This window comes from Trichechus manatus, unplaced genomic scaffold, assembly GCF_000243295.1.
Source record: "Trichechus manatus latirostris isolate Lorelei unplaced genomic scaffold, TriManLat1.0 scaffold00157, whole genome shotgun sequence".
Classification (NCBI taxonomy): Eukaryota; Metazoa; Chordata; class Mammalia; order Sirenia; family Trichechidae; genus Trichechus; species Trichechus manatus.
In genome coordinates this window covers 3,970,605-3,993,195 of record NW_004444093.1, presented here as the reverse complement: position 1 = coordinate 3,993,195, position 22,591 = coordinate 3,970,605, and the positions used below count along the sequence as shown (strand labels likewise).

Genomic DNA, 22,591 nt, shown 5'->3' with positions numbered 1-22,591 from the left:
TTCTTATCGCTGACAGGTCTCCAACATGTCGTATACAGCATAGAGGCCTGTGGGGGCTGCAGTTGTCAATAGTGCAGCCATCTTTAGATGGCATATATCCCCACTTATTACCGGCTCTTATTACTCTAGGATATATTCCTACGAGTGAGATTGCTGGATCATATGGTATTTCTATTTCTAGCTTTCTAAGGAAGCGCCATATCGTTTTCCAAAATGGTTGTATCATTTTGCATTCCCTCCAGCAGTGCATAAGAGTTCCAATCTCCCTGGAGCCTCTCTAACATTTGTTATTTTCTGGTTTTTTGATTCGTCATTAATGCCGGAGGTGAGATGGTATCTCATTGTGGTTTTGATTTGCATTTCTCTAATGGCTAGTGATCTCGAGCATTTCTTCATGTGGTGATTTGATTTTTATCAGCTATATGGTTTCCGAAGATATTCCTCTAGTCAGTAGGTTATCTTTTCACTTCTGTAGTAAAGTCTTTTGATGACCAAAAGGTTTTTTTTTTTTTTTTAATTTTATGAAGTCTATTTATCTACTTTGTCTTTTGCTGTTTGTGCCTTTGTTAATATATTAGATAATCCATTATTAAAAGCTAGGCCCAATAGCATTGCCTCTGCATTGTCTTCAAAAATTTTATGGATTTAGTTTTCACATTTTGGTCTTAATCCATTTTGAATTTGTTTTTGTGTATGGTGTGAGGCATGGATCCCCTTTTTTTTTTTTCTGCATGTGGAAATCTAATTTTCCTAGCACCAATAATGAAAGAGACTCTTCTTTCAATGGCCCATTGTTGAAGACAGAGGCCTGGACAGCTTGTTTTTCCTAAGTCTCTGAAGTTTCATGTAGGTGAAATACTGTGAGATTTGGAGCTAAAGGGGTGGCCTGGTTGACTCTAAACACTCTGCCAATGTGACCCTGGGCAAGTCGCCTCATCTCTGAGCCTCAGTTCCCCCTCTTTTAAATGGGGATGATGATTCATGGAGTTACTATGAGACTTAAGTAAGGGCTGGTAGTGAAGGAGCTGACTATGTGTTAAAAGAAAACCTTTGTTGTCGAGTTGATTCCAACTCATAGCGACCCTATAGGACAGAGTAGAACTGCCCCATAGGGTTTCCAAGGAGCTGTTGGTGGATTCCAACTGCTGACCTTTTGATTAGCAGCAGAGCTCTTAACCACTGCACAACCAGGACTCATGACTACGTATAAGACATCAATAATCCCCCCACTTTTGAGCAACTGTACATTTCCTTGGCGGCACCCCATGATCTTAACTTTTCCTTGCTGGTTCTGGCTGTACCCAAGCTCTGCCCACCAATGCCCCACACTCTGCCAGTGCCCTCACCTGGTGGAGGTACCCTTTTCTTACCCTTTGCTGAGCAGAGCCCCACTTGGCTGGGCACTCAGGAAGAGATGGTATCATCCTTCCAGCCATGTCTCCCACATCAATGTACTCTGGAGAGCAGGCCAAGAGTGGATTCTTTATTAATTTCTCTTTTTTCTTAAAAAAACTAAGAAGTTTTTTTTAGTATAAAATAATAAATATTTTAAATATGACATTGAATGCACAAAAATCATCTGTCAGTATGAAATATTCCTCCAGGTACATTCATCAAACAGGAATTTGTCACCCAAGGTGAAGTCCTTTCCAGTGGAAAGAGAAGACGAGAACATCTAAGGACAAGGCCACATGATGGGTCCCACAGAGCAAGCAGTGTGCATGGGAATTCAGGGGGTGGGACAGGATGGGGGGATTGAAGATGATTCTAAGGTAAGAACATATTTGCCGTTTGAAGGAACCTGCATGGTACAAGTGTTCTGCAATGGACTACTAATCCAAAGGTTGGTGGTTCAAACTCACCCAGTGGCTTCATGGAAGAAAGGCTGGTGATCTGCTTCCGTAAGAGATTACAGCCCAGAAAACCATATGGAGCAGTTCTACTCTGTTCACACATGGGGTGGTCATGAGACACAGGTCAACTGGACGGCAGCTAACAACAACATTCCCCTAACTCATTAACTTTCAATTCTTGCTTTGCATTAGAATAATGTGGAGATTGAAAAAAGAAAACAAAACAACCAGAAAAAACACTAAAGCTTGGGCAAGGAGCCCTGGTGGTACAAAGGTTAAGCACTCAACCCCTAATGGAAAGGTTTGTGTTTAAAAACCACCCAGCGGTTCAGTAGGAGAAAGACCTGGCAATCAGCTTCCATTAAGATTAATTATAGCATTGAAAACCCTATGGGGGCTGTACTACTTTGTCCCATAGGGTCGCTACGAGTCAGAATCAACTCAACAGCAATGAATTTGGTGTTTTGGTATACTTGTGGATGTAATCCTATTTGGGAATAGGGTTTTCTTTATGATGTTAATGAGGCCATATCAGTGTAGGGTGAGTCTTAAGCAATCACTTTTGAGATATCAACTAAGATGATCAGACAGAGAGAAGCAAGCAGAGATGAGGGAAGACAGATGTCACACCACATGGAGATGTCCAAGGAGCCGGGAAACAGAAGCTGAAGAGAGAAGGACCTTCCTTCAGAGCTGACAGAGAGAGAAAGCCTTCCCCTAGAGCTGGCACCCTGATTTTGGACTTCTAGCCTCCTAAACTGTGAGAAAATAAATTTCTGCTTGTTAAAGCCACCCACTGTGGTATTTCTGTTATAACCGCACTAAATAACCAGGACACGTCTGAAGTGAAATGACACCTCTCTCAATTCCAAGGCTCCAACCCAACATACCATGTCTACTGTGGAAGGCCAGCCAAGCAGGGCTGGACTGCCTCTGTCAGGGGAGAAGTCACCACCCTAGAGTCAAAGGGTGACAACGGAAAGGAGGTCAAAGAGGAGGAAGGGGAGAGACAAGCAAAGTAGAAGTGCTTTTTGGTTAAAAAAACTTTTTTTAATAAAAATCACCTTGATAGACTAAAAAATGACTGTACTAACACCTCCTCTTTTGAGAGCCCCCCTTCCTATGTGAAGTCATCTCTGGCCCAGGCACATGACCCAGGATTCCAGGAGAGGGTCAACACCAGCAGGAGAAAACCAAAAAAGAACAGGTTTTCACACATATGATCAATGATTCAGGATGTTGTGTGCAGGGTATGCTGATCTACCAGGCTGGTTCTAGAAAGAGTACTGTGGGTGGCAACTGAGGGGCAGAATTGGGGCCGACGTGGAAGGAGTATGTGTGGTAGAAGAGTTGAGAGCTCAGGGGCAGGAAGGATGTCCGCCCAGGTGTCACCAGCACAGGTGTTTCCTCAAAGTGATAAGATGATCAGAGACCTAGGGGCACTGGGCTCCCGAGTCACCAATTCCGGCTTTCAGGTGAGGTTGGTTTTCTTAGGCTCAGCTTGGAGAAATTCAGCATGCTGCAAGGTGTCCACCGAGAGAGCAGAGAGATGGGAAGGGCAACAGGTCAAGATCCGGAACAAAAGCAAGAGTAACCCACAAGCTCAGAGCTGAGTTTCCACATCCTAGCCCAGCCATGGAGACAGGTTAACTCCTGGCCTGGGCCCCAGCCTCAGGGCTTGCTTGGTGCCTGCCTGCCAGCTGGTGGGCTTGGATAAAGTTCTCAGAGAAGGAAAGAGAAAGGGGCAAAGTGAGTGCAAATCATCATAATTTAGTTGGCTGAACTATTAGGACCACTGCCTGCCTGCTCAGGGTTTGAAAAGAAGCCAAGACACTCCTCTCAGCAGCTGTCCCTGCTCCCAGACTGGAGGGTGTTTCTATACTTGCCTGGCCGTCAACTCAAATGAAGCAATCCGATTCAATGCCTCAGAGCCCAGACCTAGGTGGTGGTAAGGGCGAGGCGGGGCAGGAGGGAACCACAACTTTCTGGTGTGAGTCGAGGGCTTCATGCTGTCCTCCCCAGAGCAGGGGCATCGGCTGCCCCACACAGCTCCAGCTTCCTGAGGTCTCCTCAGCTAAGCCCTTGCATCTAAACTGTTGTTTGGGACACCCAAGGAGCTTCCCACTATATGGGAGCTTCTTTAGGGGGTGCATGTTGGGTCAGAACTGTTCCAGGGCCCCTTAATTGCTCTCTTGCCCTGGGTCAGGGCCACCATAGAGAACTTGTTTGCTCACTGCCCATAGCCATGCCCAAGGATCAGGTGTGGGCCAGAAGTCCAGCTCTCATTCTACTTGCCAGCATGACACCATGGTGCTTGGCTGCCATCTTCCAGTGGAAGGGACACCACCTTCTAATCTGTGCAGTAACAAGGCACTGCCTGTGGCTATTTTGACTCTGATCAGCTACCTCTTAGCCCACCCCTCAGTGGAGTGGACTGGTAGCGAGCCCCTGAGTTTCTGCCAGCAACCCCACTTGGTCTTAGTGATGACCTCCAGCCACACTGAGAGCCCTCCACCTCTAAATCCCACTCCCAAGGTCCCATGATCCACAGCATACTTCAAGATCTGGTGCCTAGAAGGCCTGGGCCAGCTCAATGATGACCTGCTTGTACTTCCCCAGAAGGTGACAGATGAGCTTCTTCTTCTGGAAGACATCCTTGCCTGAGGTGTCAGGGTCAAAGGACACATCCACCTGGTTCACACTGTATTTATTGCACAGGTGGCAGAGCAAGTTGCTAAGAAGCCCCCGAAGGTAAACCACCATGAAGCTCAGCTTCCTGGGGAGGTTCTGGGCATTAGGGTTGAGAACCTTCTGGTCCCACGTGATGTTGTCCAGGGAGGCACCAAGGTAAGTAATGATGTGGTACATCTCCACCAGCTTGTCCTTCTCTGTGCCATCAGCATGGAAGGGCGGAAAGTCTGTCACATTGGGGCTGCATAGCTTGTCCATGTAGCTGGGAACAGCTCACCCTGGGCCATGTACTGAGGAGCAGAGGGAAGAAGGGAAGTGAGAAAGGAGGCAAGGATCGGTGGTCCAGTCCTGCCATCCACCCTCGGGGCAAGCTCTTGCACCTCAGTTTCCCCACCTATGGCATGAAGACCCAACTTCATGCCCTGTAGACATCTCAGGATCATCATGAAAGGCAGATGGATATCTGGGTGTGAATGCACTTGGTAAAGAATCAAGGCCTTTACCATGCAAGGATTGTTATTGTTACTTAGTATTAGGAGCCCCTGGGTGGTCAAATGGTTAATGTGCTTGGCTGCTAACTGATAGGTTGGGAGTTTGAATCCACCCAGAGGTGCTTCAGAAGAAAGGCCTGGCAATATACTTCCTTAAAATCAGCGAATGCAAACCCTATGGAGTACAGTTCAACTCTGACACACATAGGGTCACAGTGAGTCCTAATCGACTCAAAGCAACTGGTTTAGTTTCATTTTTTAATTATCATATTATATTATATGGAGAAAGAGGAAACACTGGTCATGTAGTGGTTAAGTGCTACAGCTGCTAACCAAAAGGTCAGCAGTTCCGAATCCACCAGGCCCTCCTTGGAAACTCTATGGGGCAGTTCTACTCTGTCCTACAGGGTCACTATGAGTCGGAATCAACTAGACAGAAGCGGGTTTGGTTTTTGGTTTTTATGGGGAAAGAAACAAAACCTGGGTGCCTCACCTTCAGAGGTACACCACACACACTTGCCCTTTCACCCACCTGGTCATAGCATCTGCACCCAGACACTCATTACCCTCCATCTCTCTCAATGGCACATCTTTCAACACCTCCCCACTTTTTCCCTCCTTTGTGTATCTCCATCTGCCTCTTGTTCCACGTGGTGGAGGAATCCCCAAACCTGAAACACAATGCCCAATACATTCTCACCCCAGCTCTACACCAACCTAACCCTGGGAAAGTCGATTTCTGTCTGGGATTGGGCTAGGGTGTGGGGAAAACTGAGTATGGCTTAACCAGTACACCTTCTTTCCTTCTAGCTTCTAAAAGGTCACTTCCCTAGCCAGTCCTCCCAGCTCATTCAGTGCAGCCTTTATTGATATATGCTGGAATTCTGCCCACTCTTGTCATTCCAGGCCAACTCCCTCCTTCCTTGGTCCCTGACAATGGGAGGGGGTAACTTCATAGAGAATAAAGAAGACTTTGGTACTACTACTGAGCTGCACAAGTTGATTCCTGATCTGGGTTATGAGGTTGCTGGAACATGGGTGGTCTCTGGTGCAGGTGGCCTTATCAGGAGTGATGGAAAGGGGGCTTCCTGCCCCATGTTTCCAGTGCAGAACAAGCAGCAGTGACAGGATTCCTGGATCCAGCAGAAAGACGCCATGATCAGGACCATGGGGATGGCAGCTTGAGGCTCAGGACACAATGGATGCACTGCGTCTCCACCTACAGCTCCATGGCCAACATCTCTGTCTCCCTCAACTCTACCTCACTACCCCTGCTTCTCTCCACCTGCTTATATCTCCCTGCAGGACACTAGCTTTTCCCACCAACTGGAACCTGGATCTAGGGTGACAGCCAACCATCCAATCTTTTCCCTCAAAAATGCAAAAGCTCCCTGGCCTCCTGGTCCTCTGACTTGAGGGTACCACTCCCCATCCTTTTGGAATAGGAGGCTCCTTTCTATCTCCCCGTCTCCCAATCTCCTCATCTTCCTATCTCCACATCTTACTTTCTCCCCATCTTCCCATCTTCCCCTTTCCTGAGTTGTTCCAGATTTTAAGCATTCTTTCAAGTAAACTTGCCCACAGTCACCTAAATCTCCCAATCTGGGCTCCCATGGGGACCACTAGATGGGGGGATGCCCTTCACTGACCCTCTTCACCTTCCCCAATTGCCACCTGATTCTGGCTCCCCAAGCCAATTGCCTCCCATTTTCCTATATCCTCCACCTCTGTCCTTCGGTAAATTTGGCCAACCTCCCAACTCTTGTTGTTGTTGTCATTAGTTGCCATTGAGTCAACTTCGAATCGTCAGGACCCCATATGTATCAGGGTAAAACTGTTCTCCATAATGTTTTTGAAGGCAGCTTTTTCACAAGTAAATCACCAGGTCTTTCTTCTAAGGAACCTCTGGGTGGGTTCAAACCTCCAACTTTTCAGTTAGCAGCCAAGCATAACAGTTTGTACCACCCAGGGACTCCCCTTCTGCATAGTCTTTCAATTTAGGGCAGAGGAGACCTGGAAGGTTCTCTTTTTTCTACCACGAATGCTGAGCTCCTTGGGCACAAAGCCTGGCACATGGGAGGCCCTTACCAGGCTTGACCAGGTGAGTGGACAGATGATGGAAATAACATGAAGATGAGTGAGCATGAGAACCATCTCTCACAAGCTGGGTGATGTCAGGAAGGTCCCTTAGCCTCCAAGGGCCTCAGTTTCCTCATCTGTAAATGGAGACACTACCCAACACCACCTTCACAGAGTGACTGGGAGAAGCTAAGGATGGGTGAGAAAATGCCTTGTAAAATGTAAAGTGCAGGTCCCACACAGACCTTGGGCTAGTGTATCTGGTCGGATAGCTGTTGATGTTGGGATTCCCCCATTCTGTTGAGCCCTCTCGAGAGCCTGGATGGGAGAAGGCCCACCTGGGGACCTGGACTGCCCTGCCACCTCACCACATGTACATGAGGCCTCTCTGTCAGGTCTCCTCCCGGCCTGGGGTCAGGACACCTGAGGCAGAGAAGAAATCAGCTGGGTAGTCCTTCCTGCTTCCCTTTCCCCATCAGCCTGGCCTGTGGCCGAAGATCACAGGATCCTGCACACACATGGAGAGAGTGGCCCCTTCCCCTGCAAGCGGGCACAGGTGCCTGAGATTCACTTGGCTTTGTCCATCACCCCAATGGTAGGCCGGCTGGGTCCCACTCCTGGGAGCATTCCTGTCTCCCAGCTCACAGCATCCTTCCAGCAACCTTGTGAAGGAGATAGACCAGCATTCATCATTATTACTCTCACAATTTCACAGGTAAGAGAGGTGAGCTCACCTGAGAGGGTCAGCCTCTCATGGTCACAGGACGGGGCAGGGCAGAGGCAGGGCTAGGACCCAGGCACCTGGGCTGTGCCCTTTTTTTCCTGCTGAATGAGTGAGTGTCCTTGCCTCCTGTTTGGAGGGTGACCCAGTCACCGATTCCCAGTCCTTTGTTCTCTCTTGCCCAAGGGAGGGCAGATAACAGAGTTCCTGCCCTCTCCCGGGGACCAGAAAATTCTCAAGACACAGGTGAGGGCAACAACCTGGCCTGGCCAGAGTGCCGGGCAGCCCTTCTGCCCTGCAGGCTGGCAGTTGAGGTCTGTCATCCCTCTCTTTCTGGCCTTGGCATTTGTTTTGTTTTGTCTAGTTTCCTAGTAAAGTTTTTTTTTTTTTTTTGCAAAGCTTCAACTTGTCTCAGACAAGTGAAGGGGACTCTGAGGACAACTGGGTGTGGCTTGAATGACAGGTATAGCTAGTGCCTTGGATGCTACTTGAAGGGGCGCCAATGAGCAGTTCTATTGGCCATTGTAGTTTCCATTGCCAGCTGTGAGAGATCATTCAGGAATTTAAAACTAATTGCCATAGGTCTTATTTTCTGTAGATACGTGGCTGGCTGTGGGATTCAGCCAGCCAGGAGGGGTTGAGCCAAGACACTGGAACTGAGCTTGGGGAAAACGAGTCAGAAACAGCTGGGAGTCAGTCTCCAGTCCCTGCCCAGTGGCCTCTCCCCTCCCAAGCAGTGATGTATGCTGCTGTGGCGATTTGCATTTGGGGAAAGTCATAGACTCATGAGCAGTGAGAGATGGAGGGGCTGCTGGGCAGTGTTTCTCAAACTTCAGTGTGCACAGGGATCCCTGGGACCTTAGTACAAGGCTGATTCCCAATCAACAGGTCTGGGGTTGGGGCCGAGTCCCTGGGTGGTACAAATGGTTGAAGTTCTTGGCTGCTAACAGAAACGTTGGAGTTTTGATTCCACCCAGAGGCACCTCAGAAGAACAGCCTGGTGATCTATTTCTGAAATATCAGCTGTTAAAAACCCTATGGAGCTCAGTCCTATTCTGACACACATGGGGTCACCATGAGTCGGAATCAACTTGACAGCAACTGGTTTTATGCAGAAGGCAAATTCATTTATTACACTAAATAACCATATTTTCAGAAATAAATATTAATGTCATAAAGGAAACAAGATGTATTTGTTTCCTTATTTATAGCCCAATTCTAAACAGCATGCAAGGCTCTTACAACAGAATGCACACAATAAAAAATACTTATGAAATAGAGTAAAAGAATCAGGATCAGAGAAGATATAAGCTAACTGATATAACCAAGACCACAGAAATAAAGAAAATAAATGCTTCAGCTCAACAAAGGGCACATAATCACTGTGGCCATGCTTCAAGGTTGGCTCTGAGACTGCTGGCAGCAAAAGGAAAAAGGGAAATATGATCTGTTATGTGATTCCTATCATTAGAAAGGAGGAGTCTTTCCCATACCTCACAGGAAGCAGAGGCCACCCTGAGCCTGGAATTTAAAGGAAATTTATTTTGAGATTCCTGGTGGGGGAGTGTGAGGAGGGAGGAGTAGTTGATGTCCCAACCAAGGTGGCATCCTCCATTAAGGATTCCTGGCTGGCCCTGTGGTGGTCTTTGCAAAAGCTGGTGCACAATGTTAAATGCAGCCCAATAACGGGTATTCTACAAGGGGCTGCGGTGACCCAGCACTAACTGGGGCTTTAGCCCAATCCAAGGGGGAAAGTTGAGTCCTAGGGTGGGGCAGGGCCTGAATATGCCTTGGAAGCTTCTCACGACCCCTAGGGGTTTTCGTTGTTTAGTTTTTAATTGTGGTGAAAAGTATAGGCATACTTCATTTTATTGCACTTTGAAGATAGTGTCATTTTTACAAATTGAAGGTTTGTGGCAACCCTGCATCGAACAGGTCTATCAGCGCCATTTTTCCAACAGCATGTGCTCACTCCACGTATCTGTCACATTTTGATAATTCTCACAATATTTCAAACTTTTTAATTATTGTTATGTCTGTTATGGTGATCTATGATCAGTGATCTGTGATGTTACTATTGTAATTGTTTTGGGAGGCCACAAACCGTGCCCACGTAAGACAGCAAATTTAATGGATAAATGGTATATGTGTTCTGATTGCTCCACTGACCGGCTGTTCCCCCATCCCTCCCCCTCTCCTAAGGCCTCCCTATTCCCTGAGATGGAAAAATATTGAAATTTGGTCAATTAATCTCCTTACAATGGCCTCTAAGTGTTCAAGTGAAAGGAAGAGTCCCATGACTCTTTTAAATCAAAAGCTAGAAATGATTAAGCTTAGTGAAGAAGACATGTTGAAACCTGAGACAGGCCAAAAGCAAGGTTTCTTGCACCAGACAGCCAAGCTGTGAATGCAAAGGAAGAGTTCTTGAAGGAAATTAAAAATGCTACTCCAGTGAACACGTGAATGATAAGAAAGCAAAACAGCCTTATTGCTGATACGGAGAAAGTTTTAGTGGTCGGCTAGAAGGTCAAACCAGCCACAACATGCCCTTAAGCCAAAGCTAATCCAGACCAAGGTCCTAACTCGCTTCAATTCTGTGAAGGCTGAGAGAGATGAGGAAGCTGCAGAAGAAAAGTTTGAAGCTAGCAGAGGTTGGTTCATGAGGTTTAAGGAAAAAAAGCCATCCCCATGACATAAAAGTGCAAGGTGAAGCAGTAAGTGCTGATGTAGAAGCTGCAGCAATTTATTCAGAAGATGTAGCTAAGACAATTGATGAAGGTGGTTACCCTGAACAACAGATTTTCTTTCTTTTTTTTATTGTACTTTAGATGAAGTTTTACAGAACAAACTAGTTTCTCATTAAACAGTACACATATTGTTTTATGACAATGGTTAACAACCCCATGACATGTCAACATTATCCCTTCTCAACCTTGGGTTCCCTATTACCAGCTTTCCTATCCCCTCCTGCTGTCTAGTCCTTGTTCCTGGACTATTGTGCCCCATTAGTCTAGTTTTGTTTTATGGGGCTGTCTATGGCTGAATGGTGAACCTCGGGAGTGACTTCATTACTGCACTAAAAGGGTATCTGGGAGCCATACTCTTGGGGTTTCTCTATCTCATAAACAACAGATTTTTAATGTAGATGAAACGGCCTTATGTTGGAAGAAGATACCATCTAGGGCTTTCATAGCTAGAAAGGAGAAGTCAATGCCTGGCTTCAAAGCTTCAAAGGAAGGCTGACTCCCTTGTTAGGGGCTAAAGCAGCTGGTGACTTTAAGTTGAAGCCAATGCTCTTTACCATTCTGAAAATATGAAGGCCCTTAAGAATTATGCTAAATCTACTCTGCCTGTGCTCTATAAATACAGCAACAAAGCCTGGATGACAGCACATCTGTTTACAACATGGTTTACTGAATATTTTAAGACCACTGTTGAGAACCGCTGCTCAGAAAAAAAAAGATTCCTATCAAAATATTACTGCTAACTAACAATGCACCTGGTCGCCCAAGAGCTCTGATGGAGATGTGCAAGGAGCTTAATGTTGTTTTCATTCCTGCTGTCATGGATTGAATCGTGTCCCCCCAAATATGTGTCAACTTGTCTAGGCCATGATTCCCAGTAATGTGTGATTGTCCACCATTTTGTGCTCTGATATGATTCTCCTATGTGTTGTAAATCCTACCTCTATGATGTTAATGAGGCAAGATTAGAGGCAGTTATGTTAATGAGGCAGGACTCAATCTACAAGTTTAGATTGTCTTAAGTCAATCTCTTCTGAGATATAAAAGAGAGACAAGTGACCTCATACTACCAAGAAAGTAGTGCCAGTAGTAGAGTGTGACCTTTGGACCTGAGACCCCTGTGCTGAGAAGTTCCTAGACAAGGGAAAGATTGATGAAAAGGATCTACCTCCAAAGCTGACAGAGAGAGAAAACCTTTCCCTGGAGCTGGCACCCTGAATTCAGACTTCTAACCTACTAGACTGTAACAGAATAAACTTCTATTTGTTACAGCCATCCACTTGTGGTATTTCTGTTATAGTAGCACTAGATAACTAAGACAGAATTTGGAATGGGGTGCTGCTCAAACAGATACTTAAAATGTGAAAGTGTAACCTGACCCTACGAAGGCCAGTAAATTTCCATTAGTCCCTAAATTCGCCAAGCCAGATCCGGCCCGCCCCACATCCGCAGAAGGGCCAGTTGTGACCGCTAATCGATCGCAACAGAGGACACAGCAACAGGTGGAATGAATCAAGAAAAATCATCACCCAGACTGTATTCCAAACCAAGAGGACCAACAAGAACCACATCACCTCCTGTTTCCTGGAGGTCTTCTAGAATTTTCCCTCCCCAGTATGCCTGCGCAGCTGCCATCTTGCTGCCCAAATCACATATAAGCCCGGATCCCCATAGCTAGGAGAGTCGGATCTGAGAAATTTCATCACAGCTCCTTGTTCTGTGCATTACAATAAAGTTACTTTCTCTTTTTCAAAGACCAGTGGCCAGACAATTAGCGAGTCTGAGCGCACCAGACAAGGACCCACCTTCCCGGGTTTGATAACAGAAGCTGTTTTGAAACTGAATGGGTAGAGGCTGGAAGAGTTTTAAAGTGTCTAATAGTAAAAGCCTAGATTGCCTTGAAGAGACTGTTGGTGGGGGATGGACTTATGAACGTCAAAGACAATTCTGGTGAGGACTCAGAGGGAAGTGAGGAAAGCTGTTACACTGAGATGGCGCAGAGAGGGAGAAGAAGCAGCAGTAGAGAAACTTCAGCGGCAGAACCAGGATACCAGTGTGAGAAAGCACTGGAGCCAACCAATGACCCACGGAGCCAGAGAGCTGAGTGCCTTTGGCAGGAGGTTTCCTGGCGGAGTGGGGTGCCTCTGGGCACTTATGGGTGGAGCTAGGCTTGTTGACCCATGGAGCAAGAGAGCTGAGTGCCTTCCAGCTGAAGTTTGCTGGAAGAGTGGGGTGCCTCCAGGCATTTATCAGTGATGCTAAAGAACCTTTGGAACACTTGCACCAGCAAGGCAGACATGGGCAGTGAGGCTCGAGGGGCTGAGAAGCCAAGCAACCAGAAAGCAGAAGCTGAAGAGACAAGGAACCCAGGAAGTAGAGCTGCCTCAGTCTCAAAGGGAGTTGCCACTCAAATGGACCAGGAGAATGGGGCTGCCCAAACTCGATGGAGCAAAATTGCCATTCCAGTGGACGTGAAAGATGGAGCTGAAGTCCAGGTCCAAGGGGCCTCCACTCAGAATTCGGAGAGTGTGGCTAGTACCTAGAGTCCAGAGGGCAGGGCCATTGTGTAAATGGTCTCAGAGAACAGAGGATTATTTTCAAACCTTGATAGCTAACACAATGTGTTCTGCTGACTTGCTTGGTGCCTGTTATCCTTTCTTTCCCTCCAATTTCTCCCGTTTGTGATGGAAATGTCTACCTTTTACCTGTACCACCATTGTACTTTGGAAGCAGATAACTTCTATTCTAGATTTCACAGATGAAGAGTAATTTTTGGAGTTTGGACTTGGAATTGATTTAAGGCTTTTGTTATGATATGATGGGTCGAGTATATTTTATATGTGGCAAGGACAGGAAATTTTGGGGGCCAAAGGGTGGAATGTCATGGATTGTTTCCCCACAAAATATGTGTCAACTTGTCTAGGCCATGATTCCCAGTAATGTGTGATTGTCCACCATTTTGTGATCTGATATGATTTTCCTATGTGTTGTAAATCCTACCTCTATGATGTTAATGAGGCAAGATTAGAGGAAGTGATGTTAATGAGGTAGGACTCAGTCTACAAGATTAGATTTTGTCTTAAGTCAATCTATCTTGAGATTTAAAAGAGAGAAGTGAGCAGAAAGACGTGGGGACCTCATACCACCAAGAAAATAGTGCCAGTAGTAGAGCGTGGCCTTTGGACTCAAGACTCCTGCGCTGAGAAGCTTCTAGACAAGGGGAAGATAGATGACAAGGACTGTCCTTCAGAACTGACAGAGAGAGAAAGCCTTCCTTTGGAGCTGGCACCCTGAATTCAGACTTCTAGCCTACTAGACTGTGACAGGATAAACTTCAGTTTGTTAAAGCCAACCCCTTGTGGTATTTCTGTTATAGGAGCACTAGATAACTAAGAGTAGATAACTAAGACACCTGCTAACACCACATCCATTCTTCAACCCATGGATCAAGGAGTTATTTCAACTTTCAAGTCTTATCATTTAAGAAATACATTTTATACAGCTATCACTGCCATAGACAGTGATTCCTCTGATGGATATGGGCAAGGAAATTGAAAACATTCTGGAAAGGATTAACCATTCTAGATGCCATTAAGAACATTCATGATTCATAGGAGGACAAAATAGCAACATTAACAGGCATTTGGAAGAAGTTGACTCCAACCCTTATGGATGACTTTGAGGGGTTCAAGACTTCAGGGAAGAAGTAGCTGCAGATGTGGTGGAAATAGCAAGAAAACTAGAATTAGAAGTAGAGCCTGAAGATGTGACTGAATTGCTACAATCTCATGATAAAACTTTAACGAATGAGGAGTTGCTTCTTATGCATGAGCAAAGAAAGTAATTTCTTGAGATGGAATCTATTCCTGGGGAAGATACTGTGAATATTGTTGAAATGACAATAAAAGATTTAGAATATTACATAAACTTAGTTGATAAAGCAGCAGTAAGGTTTGAGAGGATTGATTCCAATTTAGAAAGAAGTTCCACTGTGGGTGGGTAAAATGCTATCAAACAGCATGACATGCTACAGAGAAATCTTTCGTGAAAGGAAGAGTCCATCAAAGTGGCAAACATCATTGTTCTCATATTTTAAGAAATTTCCACAGCCACCCCAATCTTCAGCAACCACTGCCCTGATCGGTCAACAGCCATCAACATCAAGGCAATATCCTCCACCTGGAAAAAGATTACGACTCACTGAAGGCTCAGATGATAGTTAGCATTTTTTAAGCAATGAAGAATTTTAATTAAGGTATGTACCTTTTTTTAGACATAATGCTATTACGCACGTAATAGACTACAGTATAGTGTAAACATAACTTTTATATGCATTGGGAAACCAAAAAATGCATGTGACTTGCTTTATTGTGATATTTGCTTTATTGTGGTGGTTTGGAATCGAACCTGCAATATCTCCAAGGTATGCTTGTATATATAACAAAACATCTGCCATTTCAACCATTTTTACATGCACAATTCAATGACATTAATTATCATGTTGTATAACCATCACCCAGCTGGAAAATTTTCCATCACCTTTAACAGAAACTGAGAGCTCCCTAAGCAAGGACTCCCCTTTTTTCTCCCTCTGACTCCTAGTAACCACTAATAAGCTTTGGTCTCTAATACATTTGTCAATTCTAGATTCATGTTAGTGCAATCATACAATATTTGTCCTTTTGTGACTGACTTATTTCACTCAGCATGGTGTTTTCAAAGTTCATCCATCTTGTAGCATTTATCAGAACTTCATTTCTCTTTATGGCTGAATAATATTCCATTTTGTGTATATACCACATGTTGTTTATCCATTCATCTGTTGATGGATGCTTAGATTGTTCCTACATTTTGGCTACTGTGTATAGTGTTGCAATGAACATTGGTGTACGAGATGCCCTCAGGATTTTACAGCCTTCTTATTGGCATATAATGTACTTACAAAATGTACATCAGATGACTCCTTCCCTCCTGGAAGATGTGAGGCCTGGAGCAATGCCAGGGAACCCAAGAGGTATGCTGTTGAGGGGGTGCTTGGGGAGTTAGTGGGCTTTGAGCGTCTGCTCCCTTTCATTCTAGAGCCACTGGTCTGGGGCCCAAATAGAAAGCATTTATGGGCCGCTGACTTCGGCATCAGCAGAGCCCTGGTAGCACAGTGGTTAAGCGCTCGGCTGCTAGCTGAAAGATCAGTGGCTTGAAACTACCAGCAGCTCCATGGGAGGAAGATGTGGCAGTCTGCTTTTGTAAAGATTACAGCCTTGGAAACCCTATGGGCCAGTTCTACTCTGTCATAAAAAGGTTTGCTAAGAATTAAAATCGACTCGACCCTAGCACCTAGAACACACTGTAATTATCCACCTCCCACTCCTCCCCTCACTAGACAGTACACTGTCTGAGGGCCTGAACCACGCTGGCAGCCAGCCCACTCCCGACTCTTGGTAGTGTCAAAGAAAATTTCTGAGATTAAGCCAAATTTTAGATTGATAGAGTTCATTTGAGCAGGACCAAATGATTCATGAATAGGGCAGCATCCTAACTGAAAATGGAAAGGAGCTTTGCCAAGAGGAAAAAAAGTGAAGGGTTTATACAACCAGAACAGGAAGTTAAACACTTAATTAAGGTTTAATATTTATAAAAATAGGGTAAAGGGTTTGTAGTCATAAATGTGGGCACTTGGTGACCATGTAGTCATTTATGGACAATAGTGAGGCTAGCCTGAAGAAGTGTTTCACTTTAGGCAGAGAATACTTTGTGGGTCTCAGGGGGCAGTAAACCCAAGGTCTGGTAGTTATTTATGAGTGGGTTAATTCCCTAAGAGTTTGGGCATTTTCAATCTTTCAGTCGTTAGACGCGAGCACGTGTGCACAATATATTTGTTATTTTTACAGTAGTCACTAAGGGAGATTGAGAAAGGGATGACTTGTACATCAGTGTTCATTGCAGCTCTGCTTACAATAGCCAGCAGGTGGAAACAGCCTAAACATCCATCAGAAGCTGAAAGGATAAGCAGAAAGTGGTGTATATGGACAATGGAATATTATCCAGCCATAAAGAGGAATGAAGTCCTGATACATGCTATGACATGGATGGACCTTGAAAACATTGTGCCAAGTGAAATAAGTCAGACATAAAAAGGACAAACATTGTACAATTCCACTTATATGAAATATTTAGAATAGGCCAGTGTATAGAGACCTAAGTTTATCAGTTGTTACCGGGTGAGAGGGAAGGGGGAGGGGAAGTTTTTGCTAGGAGGCACTAAATTTCTGTTATTGGTGGTGGAATAAATTAGAAATGGATAGTGGTGATAGTTGTATGTCATGAATGTAACCAGTGTCACTAAATTGTACATATAAAAAATGTATTGGCAAATGTTTTATTATATATATTTTCCCACAATTAATTTTTTTTTTTAAAGGAAGGAAGGAGTGAACGAATATAAAGTCAAGTACTGGCACTTCTCCTGGGACATACAAAGTGTTCAATTCTTTCTTTAAGTGTGTTGCTCTAGAAAATATTTGCATTTTAAAAGTGGCCTTCACACTTGCTTTAAAAAGCTAGAAATAGAAATATCAATAGATCCAGCTATCCCACTCCTAGGAATATACCCTAGGAAATAAGAGCCGTCACCGAATAGGCATATGGACACCCATGTTCACTGTAGCACTATTCACAATAGAAAAAACATGGAAACTACCTAAATGTCCAACAACAGATGAATGGATAAACAAATTATGGTACCTACAGATAATGGAATACTATGCAATAATAAAGAACAATGATGATTCCGAGAAACATCTCACAACATGGATGAATCAGGAAAGCATTATGCCGAGTCAAATAAATTAGTTAAAAAAGGACGACTATTATAAAAACTCAAGAAAAGATTTACACACAGAAAAAAGCATTCTATGATAGTTACAAGTGTGGGGAGGGAGAAAGAGGGGAAATCACAAACTAGATAGTAGACAAGAATCAACTTCGATGAAGGGAAGGACAACACACAATACAGGGGAAGTCAGCACAACTGGATCAAAGCAAAAGTATAGAAATTTCCTAGACACATCCAAACACTTTGAAGGATTGAGTAGCCAAGGCTGGGGCTGGGACCTAGGGATCATAGTCCCAGGGGACATCTAAGTCAATTGGTGTAACATACTTTATAAAGAAAATGTTCTACATCCCACTTTAGTGAGTAGCATCTGAGGTCTTAAAATCTTGCAAGCAGCCATCTAAGATACATCTATTGGTCCCATCACACCCCAAGCAAAGGAGGATGAAGAAAACCAAAGACACAAGGAAGAGACTAGCCCAAAGGATTAAAGGACCACATGAACCAGAGACTCCACCAGCCTGAGACCAGAAGAACTAGATGGTGCCCAGTTACTACCAATGACTGCCCTGACAGGGAACACATCAGAGAATCCTGGACAGAGCAGGAGAAAAATGTAGAACAGAATTCAATTCACATAAAAAGACCAGACTTAATGGTCTGACAGAGACCAGAGGAACCAACAAAACTATGGCCCTGGATACTCTGCTAACCCAGAACTGAAACCACTTCTGAAGCCCACTTTTCAAAGATTAGACAGGCCTATAAAACAAAAAATACTACACATGGGGAACGTGCTTCTTAGTTCAATCAAATATATGAGACCAAACGGGCATCTTCCATCCAAAAGCAGGACAAGAAGGCAGGAAGGGACAGGAACTGGATGAATAGACACTGGGAACCCGGGTGGAAAGGGGGAGCATGCCGTCACATTGCGGGTATTACAACCAATATCACAAAACAGTATGCGTATAAATTTTTGAATGAGAAATTGAGCTGTAAACTTTCACTTTAAAGCACAATTAAAAACAACAACAACAACCCAGAGGCAAAAAAAAAAAAAAGGTAAAGGGGTCCCCTAACTACTCTGGTCTTCTTGTCTCAGTCTATCCATACTTCATCTCCCTCCTCCACTCTGGTCTCCACCCTGCTATCCAAGGTACCATTCTCTCCTCCCTACTGCGATGGCAGTGCCAACTGCAGCATTTCACCAAGTATGTTCTGTGGGTGTTAAGTGGAGTTAGGGGGAAAAGTCCATCGGACAAATAAATTCGGGAAATGTAAAAAAAAAAAAAAAGTAGTCTTCAATACCTTATTCCGAATAACTGAGTAACTTTGGAAAATTAGGTCTAGCCAATGAATGTAGTATTTTTTAATCAAAAGGGGAAAAGGGAGATACAAATAATAATAATAGCACCATAAGATAAATAAGCATTGATAATGCTAAGGCATATTCACACAAATATCAAAATTGATTCTCACAATACTCCTGTGAACTGGGTTGGACTTATCATTTTACAGGATTTATTTTTTACAGTTATACCTCTACAATTGCAATGCGACAGGAACCATCTTGAGTTAGCTTAAGCAAAAAGAAGAAGAAGAAGAATTTGTTCTAACTGTTCAGAAGTGTCTCATGGAGCCCAAGGCATGTAGTCAGTCTTGGAAAGGAACTGGAGCTCGTAACGGCAAAGCCTTTAGAAACTCAGGTGTTCTGAGGTTTTGCTTCGGCTTATCTCCACACATACAATTCATTTTTCTCTCTTCATAATGGTTCTTCCTGATACCCTGTCCATTGGCTAAAGATACCTTATTTCATGAAAAGTCCCTACATGAAGAAGCTGACAGGCAGCCCCTCAGACTCAGGCACAAATCCTGAAGGGAGCTGATCCAATGGTTCCACCTTGAGTCAGGTATAGGGATGTCAGTTGTGGAGATGTCAGATGTGGAGATGTCAGGTGTGGAGACATCACATGTGGAGATATCTGCAATGACCAGGCCAGGGCTGGGAATCACACATACAGGAGCCCTTTCCCATGACCCTGTGGATATAAGGAGAGGGGTTGGGAGGGGAGAGAAGTTCCCAGAGAAGGGCTTCCCCTACAAAGAAGTTAAGGGATTTATCTGAGAGTAAATAAGACACAGAGCTGAGATGAGGGACCAGACACTTGCTTTGCCCAAAGGTCTGGAAACCATGTTTTACAACCAAGAATCAGAAATATTGAAATCAAACTTCTGGCAACATGGCACGCTAGGCAGAAGCACCACACCATCCCTCCATAGCAAAGATCTGAAAAACTAAGTCAAACAGAGGAAACAGTAATTCTGAAACCCTAAACATCAAATGAAGAGATAAAGACCTCAGCCAAGCACCAAGTGGAATAAGAAACTGACAGAGAACAGAGAGAGAAGAGAGATTCATGCAGAGGTCCCCAGCAGCTTAAGCAGTGCAGATCTGCCATCTTGGACTCCTATCGGAGACCAGAAAACTGGGGGTATGAGAAAGCAGCTTCACGGAGCTTCCAGCAGGAGACAAAACAACAGGTAATTTGCTATATACGCTTCCCACCCCCCACCCCCCACTTCTTCACCTCAACTCGGCCTCCTCTGCTTCCTGTGGCCACAATCTCTTGTCTGGGAAGCACTGGCTCCTTGGATTCCACCCACCCGAACGGGCCGACTCTCTGAGTGCCATTTGTTGGCTGTTGGTGTTGCTTTTCCCTCTTCTTTTGATTTCTTCCTTACCTCTCACCACCTCCCCCTCCTTTTGCTCAAAGACCTGGCTCCATGCACCATCTTTGCTTCTTCCCGAGGAGCTGTGGAGCTCTGGTAATTTGTGATATATGCTTTCCCACCCCCCACACTTCTTCACCCCCACTCAGCCTCCTCTGCTTCCCGCGGACACAGTCTCTTGTCTGGGAAGTATGGGCTGCTTGGATTCCACTAGCCTGCACTAGCTGCTCTCTGAGTGCCATTTGTTGGCCGCTGGTGTCACGCTATTTCTACTTCTTTTGATTTCATCCTTACCTCTCACCACCTCCCCCTCCTTTTGGTCAAATACCTGGCTCCGTGAGCCATCTTTGCTTCTTCCTGAGGGGCTGCGGAGCTCCTTCCGAGTGTGGAGCTGCTTCCCGGTCTGGGCTGCTGCACTGGTGGGATCCTGGGGCTTTTGTTCATTTGTTAGTTTTGAATTGTTCGTTTTCTTTTCCTAATTTTGAGTTGGGAGGCCGTTCTGGCCAGGCAGTGCTGCATGGCATGGAACCTACCCCCTCAGCTTGCACAGATGTGCAGAGGGATCCCTGAAGGCATTCCTTTTTTCAATGTTTTTTTTTCTGGTTTTTTGGGGGGCTTTTCTTATTCTTTTTGTTTTTAAATTTGTTTTGTTTTCTTTGCCCTTTTTGTCTTTCTTCATTACTCAGTTTCTCGTCTCTCTATATCTTCCTTCTCTTTCTTTTCTGTGAATACCTGGTGTTGTATACCTCTACACCTTCTAGCCAGGCTGTACGGCAACACCTGAGAACAACTTCCCCAGACCTCATAGCCACACTAGTGGGATCCCTGGGAACTTTTCTGTTCTTTAACCTTTCTGATTTTTATTTATTCATTCTTTTCTTTTCTTTTCTTTTCTTTTCTTCCTCCTCCCCTTTCTGTTTTTCTCCATTTCATAGTCTCTCATCTCTCCACTCCAAGAGCAATCTCCCCTAGCATTCTTTTTTGTTTGTATGTTTTTGGCTCCTGTTCTTCTCTCCTCTCTCCCATATCCATCTTAGCTACATACATAACAATCTCCATGCTACATCCTGCCTACGTACACCATACACTTAACATCACACCACAAAGCATTACAGGCATGGCCTATTGAAACCTGCCCTGCACTGATTACCTACCCGCCCTGGTGCCTGTAGTAAGTGCCACAAACAACCCGTCCCAGCAACTCCTCTTCAGTTAGACATGCCCTGCCATACCATATCTGAGTGATGGACCCTGCCAATTGGAGAAGGAGGTGAAAAGTATTGTGCCCACAGACAAGCAAACAACAAAGAGCACACAGCCTGCCTGCTGAGACATAGCCAAATTAAAAAAAAAAATGGGACGAAACAAACAAATCTACAATCAATAAATGAGAAAAATAACTACTGAATGCCCCAAAGAGAGAAGACTATATCAAAACATTTACAGAAACACGACAGAATGGTCCCAGAAGGCATCCAAAATAAAACAACAGATGACTTTCCAGTGGAAGAAAAAGCATGAAAACTACCTTATAGGGAATTCAGATCTCTAATACTCACAATTCTCCAAGAGCTGAAGCAAGAAGCAGACAAAAATGAGGAAAAAATAGACAAATTCATGGAAAATACAGACAGAAAATTGGAAGAATTCAGGAAAATAATGCAGGAATAAAATGCCAAAATAAATTCACAACTAGAAATTATACAAAAACAACAATCAGAAATCCAAAAGATAAACAACAAGATTTCAGAAATGGATGGTGTCATAGAAGGGCTAAGAAGCAGATTTGAAACGGTGGAAGACAGGATCAGTGGAATTGAAGACAAACACTTGGATACAACTCTGAGGAAAACTCATAAAAAGAACAAAGAATAATGAAGAGACCCTGAGAGTTATGTGTGATGCAATCAAAAGCAAAATTTTTTGAGTTATTGGAGTTCCAGAACAGGGAGAGAAAGCAGAAAACACAGAGAGGATCACTGAAGAACTCCTGACAGAAAACTTCCCCAATATCATCAAAGAGGAAAAGCTGGCCATCCAAGAAGCTCAACGAACCCCATATAGGATAGACCCCAAAAGAAAATCACCAAGGCATATCATAATCACACTCGCCAAAACCAAAGACAAACAAAGAATCCTGAGAGCAGCTCATGAAAAACAAGAAGTCGCATACAGAGGAGAAACAATAAGACTAAGGTCAGATTATTCAGCAGAAACCATGTAGGCAAGAAGGCAATGGGATGACATATATAAAATATTGAAAGAAAAAAATTGCCAGCCAAGAATAACGTATCCTGCAAAACTCTCGTTCAAATATGATGGTGAAATTAGGTCTTTCCCAGATAAACAGAAATTAAGGGAATATGTAAAAACCAAACCAAACTTACAAGAATTATTAAAGGGAGTTCTTCGATCTGAGAACAAACAACTTCAGCTCACAGGCTGAA

At 44.4% G+C, this 22,591-nt stretch overlaps 1 pseudogene; it reads right to left on the bottom strand.

Annotated features, from left to right (window-relative positions):
• Nucleotides 1–4,315: 4,315 nt before the first annotated feature.
• Nucleotides 4,316–22,591, bottom strand: part of LOC101348462 (leukemia inhibitory factor pseudogene) — a 42,859-nt pseudogene continuing 24,583 nt past the window's right edge.